The sequence below is a fragment of the Actinia tenebrosa genome, unplaced genomic scaffold (genome assembly GCF_029948245.1).
Source record: "Actinia tenebrosa isolate PJP-AT-01 unplaced genomic scaffold, QUT_ActTen_1.0 PGA_scaffold2__45_contigs__length_23673736, whole genome shotgun sequence".
In the NCBI taxonomy this organism is placed as follows: Eukaryota; Metazoa; Cnidaria; class Anthozoa; order Actiniaria; family Actiniidae; genus Actinia; species Actinia tenebrosa.
In genome coordinates, this window is record NW_028292579.1 from 1344488 (window position 1) to 1353850 (window position 9363).

The following is a 9363-nucleotide window of genomic DNA, read 5'->3' on the forward strand; positions in this document are numbered from 1 at the left end:
ATTATAAGGTGAAGTTATATATTGATTCGTTTTTTTAGTAAAATTCGAAGGTGTCACGTACGTATGTATATATATTAAAAAAACACTTTATGTTTCTCTGACTGTTTCTTCATTTATGTATATTTATCTACGCTCTCACGGAAGAGCCCATTACGGGAAGTGGTGGTTATTACATCAGTTAGTTGTCTGTCATCAAAACTCACCGATTAGTACCGGATTTGCTTCGAATGAGCATTTCGGATTTCGTTGTTCATTAGTCTTATATAACTGTGCAGTCTTTTATATAACTGTACTTTAACTATTGCCAATGATTTCTATGCTTATTTTGAATTAAAAGTAGTATGCACGATAAGTCTTCCTTACACATTCATTCTAGATTCTACCATATAAATCCTTTATTGTAAATGTGTGAAGTTGATGGACAGCAAGATCGCGTTGCTTCCTCCCTGTGAATCCCCTGTGAACGAAACAGTAGTTTCAGCATTCTTCGGTGCTATTATTACGAGCTGTTGAACTGTTGAGCTGTTGTTTCTGGCCACATGGATTTACTGTAACTCATGATCCTTACGGAGGAGGGGACTGCTTCTATGCAGCTGCAGGATTCCAATTGGGAATACAGACAAAAGATGGAAAGAATCTCGTATTTACCAATCTGGAGAATAACCGTTTTGATGTAAGTATGATCACTCTACCCTTTTCTCTGCCTTTTTGGGCAAATACCAGAAACAGATTCTGAGGAAAATTTGGTAGAATGAATTCAACACGTCTTCAGTAAGATAGGCTCCAGTCATTTATGCCATTCCAACCCTTTTTTTACCAATGTTCGACGGTTTTGCTTATGAACAAGCATTTTGACATTTTATCTAATAATACTAGGGGGTTACTGAAATGGCGCTCCCTAGACATAGCCTCCCTCGCCTCATGCTCCCCAAGGAACTAAAAGATCAATCATGGCCATCGGTATCGAATCAGGGAATTGTAAATGAATGTAAATGATTTTCTTAAACACGTAACACTTAGGAGCTCTCGAGAACACGTTGAAACTTGTGCGTGTGCAACATACTCACACTAGCTACCGCGCTGAACATTCTCGCTTCACATGTTGATTTTTGATGAGGGAGGAAAACCATAGAGCCAGCTAGAGAAAAACTCTCTTGGCAAGGGAGAGAACAACACATCAAACTAACGGCTACTCATATATGATCAGATCCCTGAACCAGGATATTCGAGCCTGGGAGGCGAGAGGCAAACCATTAAGGAAGCGGTCATTATGTATGGTGAGGTAGGGGGTGGGTGATTTTGAGGAGGGGTTACGACATTTTAGAGCCCTCTGAAGGAGGGGTTACGTATTTTCTTGTGCGATCGATGGAGGGGTCAAGAAAAAAATTTAAAATTTAAGCATTAAAAGTCAGTCAGTCATTAAAAAATCCTCAAATTGGATTAACATTTTATTAACAAACAAAAGCTCCATATACCAAGTCCATAGACTCAAATTAATACGACTAAAAAGACAGCACAGACAACACTTTCATTCAAAGGTGGGAAATTGGTCTCTTCCTTAAGCGAAAGGAGTGGACGTAATCGAGAGAAACCCTGGCAGAGATTTCTTTTTCCAAATGCACATAACAAAAAGATCCAGTATTTTACTAGTGTCCTTGAGGAACTTTATCTATCGGCTTTCCATTCGCTAGGAGAGGATAAATTAAAAAATTATCTCATATTGCAAAGAAAATGGCGATATCAAAAAGAGCTGCAAATAAAAGAACTGAGAGGAACAATTACCTCTTTGCTTGACAACAAGAAATCAGGATTTCGTATCAATGTTTGTCGATTTGAGAAAATCCCTGATCCTCAATCCACGGATTTGGCACGATGTAAAGAATCAAAGGAGAGAGTTGAACGTGTTCTTTCCAAAGCAAACGACCTGAAAAAAGAATTTGAAGAAAGGATCCCTGAGCTGTTGGATGATCAAGGGCAACCGAAGTCATGGGCTGACAATGAATAACATTGCAAAATCCTTGTGAACAAACAAAAAAGAAAGACAAGAAAAACGCTACCAGAGATAAATATAAGCGTATGATAAAACGAAGTATTAAAGTTTTAGGTATTATTTCTAACCCACAGGCAGTAGAAAGACTAGCAACTGTTGTTGGGTGCAAAGAAAAAGCACCAAAAAGTGATGCTCAACAAGGTACTGAAAGTGAACTAAATGGACTGGAGTTGGGGAGGTTAAGAAATCGTGACAGTGATGTTTTGCACTATCTTTTGAAGAAGGGTATATTTGATCCTTTTGCAGCAAAACGTGTTGGTGCAGTCTTGGATGTTTTCAAATTAAAACACGAAAGCAGTGTCGAACAATTTTAAAGTGATGACTCTCATAGTGATGACTGTCAAATTGATGAAAATGTACAAGCCTAGCAGTTTTTGTAGTCGGTTTTCAAAGCAGACAATATTGGGTGGATACTCTTTCGTAGTCGTGGTGTAGTAATTCGGCAGGGGGCCATTAGGAATGCTACGATTTTGGATCAATGAGGAGCTTTGTGTATATTTACGTCTTGAAACCCGTGTCAATAAAAAAAAACCTTGGTATCCGGCTTATTTTGTCATTGACTGCGGCATCTACAGCTCTGGAAACTTCAGCAATGGCAGCCAAAAAAAAATACAAGGACAGAAGTCCTAACGTACTACGGTGTATTGAAAGCTGCGGCAATGATGTGGACATCACAGGTCTAATTGCCCCAAATTTAGCCGCAGGGGCAAGGATTGCTGCCAAGAATAGAGCCGATGTTTGGATGAAAAAACTTCAAGGACATCCGAGTTGCAGCTCATCGCTCTCGAAGAATTCTCTCTAAACAACGGGGACGATGCTGTTCTTTTTGGGGCAAACAAAAGGCCAATTTTGGTAGCAACAATACAGACGTTCATGCGTAAGTACAATGCTATGTATTACAACAAAAGATAAGTGGGGTCAATCGCGGGTTGTGTTGTGTTAGTGGTATAGTCTTTGGTCCTATTGTTCCATACACGTGTGCAGCAGTATTCTTCTCAGAAATTGTTTTTGCATTGTTTTTAATAAAACCAGGCCTTCAGACTTTTTTTTGCGCAAGTTTTATCATTAAAAAAAATATATTGTGTATGGTACTCTGATTCCCATAATGTTATCCGAACACGCGCACATAAGCGTAATTGATGGTTGAAATAGCCACAACGTGCTAGAATCGTTTCGCACAACTAGTCTAACTAGTATAGCTTAGTGCTATTTGCGGGAGGGTGATAAAGTGTGTAAATATAGACATTCGTTTATAAAAATAAACTTGAAACTTGAACTAGTCTTTATAAGAAATTGGCACTAATCTTCAGCCAGCACTAATTTTATTTTTATTATTATGGAGGATAAGCAAGGCCAGAGTTAACAGATTTATCTGAATCGTCTGAAAACATCAGAACGGTGCCTGGCTGGGATTCCAGTTATAAGATGCTTAGAACAGAAAATCATTAAGAAGGTAGCAACCCTATAAGCACAATGTTCTTCACATTAATTTGCACAATTATTCAAACATTTGTTCTAATAGAAATGCTGAGTGAAACCAAGGGGAAGAAGCTGGGAACACTGAAATGCAAGGGCCTCAAGCCTCCAGCAGTCAGAGGCATTTCGCTACTGGTTTGACTCATTTGGTCACTCCAGACCATACAGTCAAACCACAGAGAAAGAGGGCAATGGGAATCAAAGATTCATACCTCATGGAAACCCAATGAACCCATCTGGTAACTATTTAATAATATAATGGTTTTACCAATACCTTATTTTGAGGAGGGAGGAGTTGGCCAAAAACCAAAAAAAAATTCGAGCACGACTTTAAAGAAAGAAAAAAAAAATATCGTGTATAGGTAACATGCCGAAAAAAATATTCGTGCAAGCTCCAAAAACAATTCCTGCACAGCAATGAAGGGTAAAAAAATAAATTGCCCAGCCCACCTCAAAATTCTAATGGTCCATCCCTAAACAAAACTGGAACGCTTACCCTTATTATGAATAGCTTAATATTTCATACTATAATCTTTCCTGAGGGGGATTACCTCAAATTATTTATCAAATACTATGTGTGAATTTACACCCTAAAGTATTCCTAAGTATCCCTGCTTGTTCTTTGCCCACCATTCCTCATCCTCAAGGTTGTTCAAATTAGCTTTAATTCCTTTTTCCAGATGTGAAGCAAACCATCAGACAGCTTATTAAAAGGTCAATTCGGCCATCGACTAAAGACTAAAACTGTGGGAGGGTGCCTTATGAGCCAAAACAGGCACCTCCTTTCCCCCTTGAGCAGATGTTGCGGATGCGCAACTACTGCCTGAAAACAGTTGAGGTATGCTCATGATATGGTTTTCCATATGTATGTAAGACCATAATATAGTATGTATATTATGCCATTATCATTCTTATTATTATGATGTTGCCTAAATTATTTCTGCTTTATTTTTTATATCCAGGGTTTACGTGGCTTATGGTTATGGACTATAACCCTGTTTTCATTTTCATTATTCTCACGGGGGGAGGAACCTCTACGTTTGAATATGAAACACATTAAATTACTTCCCAGCTACTCAGGTACAATATTAATTTTACAAGTCAGGGGAAAATCATGTAGGATGAAAGGAAAATCAATACATGTACATCTACAGGTACAGATCTGAAGCCAAACGCCCAAATGTTCTATTAAATATTTTTGGCAGTAATTGGTTGCTTAAGTCTTATGGTTTCCTTTAATCCTACTTAACTATCTATCTATTTATATACATATAAATTCACAGATATTTTACACAATGCTTTCTATGAAACACAAGAAAAAGTCTATATAGTACTACTTATATGCTGGTCAAAATGTCTTTTATAAGTGTTCTTCTCTTTGGAGTAGTGATCTTGCATTTCATTTTCATTATCAAGAAAAACATATATTTACATGCATGGTCCACACTCCACACTTAACTTGTTATGATATAGTCTATTTTAAACACCCATTGGCGTAATCTACATCATATTTTCTATTGACTTACTGGTTGTATTGATATTAAAATACTTCATATATATGCAAATTCCGTGGTCAAAGGCAGATAAGAAAGCTAAAGGTAAGCGCAAAAAATTTTATCCACTTTTTAACACATATTTGGGTTTGCATATTGGCAATGGCTTTACATCTAAAAAAATTCAGAGCCTGCTGGTTGTACGAAGATTAGGGTTAGCACTATACCACTGGATATCACTTACCCTGAGCAGGTTAAACAAATATAACTGTATAACTCTTATCTGGTGTGTTATGTACTCTACCCAGCCTTTGTACATGGGATCGGATAACAAATATTTAAGAATAACATTTTCTAATGCATTTCATTAAAATATGTTTCAGGAGTAACACTTACCCTGTGGTCTAACCCTCTAAAATCAGAGTTATATCCAGTTACTGCCCTTTTAATATGGCTACTTGTTTCAGGTAAAATTATAATTTGATATCTAGTCTATATCATGTATGAATTGGCATATTATACTTTTATTTCCTTCCAGTATCATTGCATTTGAGAAATGTGGCAGAGTCATCAACAATAAATTATTATACCAAGTTATTTTTAAATCTTAATTATGCCTACCATACCATAGAGTTTCAGACAATTACTAGATTTTCACTTAAATAAAACGTTATTGTTATTAATACTTTTATTGCAATTTTGTGTGTGTGTGTGTGGGGGGGGGGGGGGGTTGAATTCAATTCATATGTTTCAGCTATCATGCCTAAAAATATACTATGCTAGTAATCAGTGCATAGTACAGTTTTGATCAGTTATGTGGCATTTCATTTCAACTGACGAGCATGTGGAAAACAAACAAAGGAAAAGGCTCCCTAAAATTTGAAAATAGAGTTGGGGATGTTATCCTTTTTAGGAGGCTGAGAAATCGCATTCCTTGACTTGCCTTCAGGAAGCTGAATAAAGATTGGTTAAAATGCATTGGTTTCACAATAAAAAAATTTATTTATAACTTTATGGTAATGATGTGTGCTTTTGATCATTTCTTTTACAGACGTAAGAAAAGGACTCCTTTTTCCCAGGGTTGCAAAGAACAACCGCAAGTTACATCCCAATTCTGCCTGAGGTGTAACATCGTACACAAATTTTTTTTCCGAGGTAAATTATGTTATGTCAGCTTATCAAACATTGGCCGCCTACAGAACCTTTGTCCCGCAGTAAATAAATTGAACTAGTTAATTATAACATACGATATTTTCCTAATAGATGTGTAAAGCTGTTTTTGATAAGGAGTTCACAACCCACAGCATTAGACATTCAGCTGCTAGATGGGCTGCTCGCTGTGGGGCAGATGACAGCACGATTAAAATGGCAGGAAGATGGTAAGTTCCAATGATGTTATTACTGTTGAGTCTGCGATAACATATTGCTTTTGTCCTGGAATCATCTAAGTGAATCATCCATTTGTGTGTCGATAGAATACCTGTTTTCTCATTTGGCTATTTGCATTATACATCTGTGATATCTACTAATAATTTCACCTCCAAATCACCATTGAGTTGTTTCAAGTTTTATACAAACATTCAGCAAGGGAAATCAATCTTTATTCATAATCTAAGCTTAAGCTTTTTATTAAAATTGTGCTTGCTTCATTTTGTCCCTAAAGATTAAGTCTCCCAGTCATTAAAAGTCCATGAGCCTGGCTCACAATACAAAAATACTGACCTAGGAAATGAAACTTTTATCCAACTTTACAACTATCCATGTACTTTGAAATTGACCTTTCAGGAAATCCAATAGCTTTGAGCTCTACACTCAAGATGCTAGAGCCCAAATGATAAAAGAGCACCATGATGGCTGCCCTGTAAAAGATCATAAAATATGGATGTTTAAGCCTCTACGCTAGTTAATCTGGCTTGTCGTTATTCTTCTTCTTCAGCTGACTTCACTTTTTGATCTATGTTATAAAATACGTTTCTTGAATTCTAACTTCAATTAATGTGTATACAAGTGCTACCTTATATATCCAATATTTCCGTTCTTTAGGCCATATTTTTAACACGGATAATTGTTTCGAAAGGAGTCTTTTGTTAAATCCTGTTTTTTCATAAAGAAACTAAACCCATGAAATATCCTTACAGCCAAAAACAGTCAGAAAACAAAAAAAAGCGTAGGGCTCTTCTGGACTCTATTTAACGAAGTGCTAGCCAAAGTTTCGGCTAATGAAAAAGTCTTGTTCAATCCCATCGGTTTTTGTACTCACATGGCTGGTGCCAATTTGGCTGGTATCACGAAACTTTTGGGCGAAGGGGCACAAAGGAGTGTAAAATCATGTGAGTTCCACTTTAAAGAACACCGGAACAGAATGGCAAGGAGGCTAAATGAGGCCACAGAGCTGGCAGCATTAAAGGTTTTCTTACATAAGGCCACAGAGTTGGCGAACTCTTTTCTTATGACAATGCATTCAATCACAGAGTTGACGGTCTTTCGAGGTCCAAAGGGTTGGCGAATAAATAAAAAAGAAAAATGAATTATGCACTATGGTCACAGAAATGACCGGCTACCGGGCTGGCGAAGAGTTTACACAGTAATACAGTATGCACAAAACAATACTATACGCTAGTCACAGAGTTGACTCTATCGAGGGCCACAGGATTGGCGAATCAATGAGGGAAAGAAAAAATGTATTATGCACTATGGTCACAGAGTTGACGGGCCACTGGGTTGTACGGTAATATGCGTTAGTCACACACTTTTACTGTCACAATGTTTGAGGGCCACACGACTGGCGAGTAAGGAACAGTAATAAAACTTGTCACAGGGTTGACAATTATAATACTTGGGCCACAGGGTTGGTGAATATTTTACGCTATGCTCAATGGCTTTTGTTTCTTTTGTCCTTTTCGCCTAATGAACTTAAAATGCTAAAAAAGAGGATAGTGTGCTGTCTTTGTTAAAGAGCGTCTGTGCTAGTTTGTCAGAGTCGCTGGCCGACGTTTTGTCAGAGTGTTGTGCTTTGCCAAAGAGCCATCCCTCAAACGTCTTCGTACGGGAAACGGTGTCAAGAAGTCTTCAAACAAGTTGTTTTATGGAAGGGGGTTAAAAGAACCTACAGCAATCTCCTTTCTGATGAAACTAGAGAGAAACATCTGGCATCGTTCCGAATTCCCGATTGGCAAAACCTTCTGGCAAAACTTGAGACGAGAACCTCTGACAAGAGCTGGCAGACGTTCATAATTAGCACGAGACTGTACAATTTCAAAATAAATTAAAATAATATTGTAATCGTAACTACATACTCTATAACCCCATACAAGAAATTATGATTTTCGTGAAACTGTACATTAACTCATAATTGCATAAGTGCTAGCCAAAGTTTCGGCTAATGAAAAAGTCTGGCAAAACTTGAGACGAGAACCTCTGACAAGAGCTGGCAGACGTTCATAATTAGCACGAGACTGTACAATTTCAAAATAAATTAAAATAACATTGTAATCGTAACTACATACTCTATAACCCCATACAAGAAATTATGATTTTCGTGAAACTGTACATTAACTCATAATTGCTCTAGCCAATCAAAACTCAGAGTAAGACAATGGAAATTTACTTTTAACCAATCAGCACGCAACACTCTTACGTCAGCTTTATTTATTTGTCCTGGATTAAAAATTGCGGACCGAGGGAGAACAAATGATTGCCTTGTTTTTTACCATTGTTTTGTTTTTTTGGTCCAGGTTACAATAATTTCGTAAACAAGGAACTGCAAGAGGGGTTTAATCGATTCCAAAAAGTATTTGCAAGCAAGACGTTTGGCATGATATAATTCGCTTATCGGTCTTGTCGAATTTTGGCACTCCTTGGAATTTGTGTCACCCAATGATTTCCAAGTTGGACAGCATGTGGTTGAAACTTATTTTTGACATTTTTTTATTATGTTTTTAATTACAGTGCGGATACTCTAACCATGAACACTTCGAGGTTTTTTTGACATTTTTTCAACATTTTTCAAACTTTATTGAATGCGTTATCCAATCACGACAATCGTTAGTTCTATTTTTAGCTTTCTCATGGGAACTACTGAAAAACTAAATCACAATTATATCGTGTGTTCTGATTGGATGATGCCTAAAAGTTGTTTCACTCCTTTTAAGAAGGAAATCACTGATTCGATAGTTGTAAAAATGTAGAAAAAATGTAGAAAAAACCTCGAAGTGTTCATGGTTAGAGTGTCCGCACTGTAATACTGAAAAAAGGGTTATGTTATTTATTTAGTTAGTTAGTTTTTTCCAAGTGAAGTAGAAAATAGGAACATCTGAACTTATGCATGATTTTTCTATAGGCTGG

General features: G+C 37.0%; 1 pseudogene; it reads left to right on the top strand.

Moving 5' to 3' along the window:
- Positions 1-5084: 5084 nt before the first annotated feature.
- Positions 5085-6991, top strand: LOC148908949 (uncharacterized; annotated as a pseudogene).
- The last annotated feature ends 2372 nt before the right edge of the window (positions 6992-9363 follow it).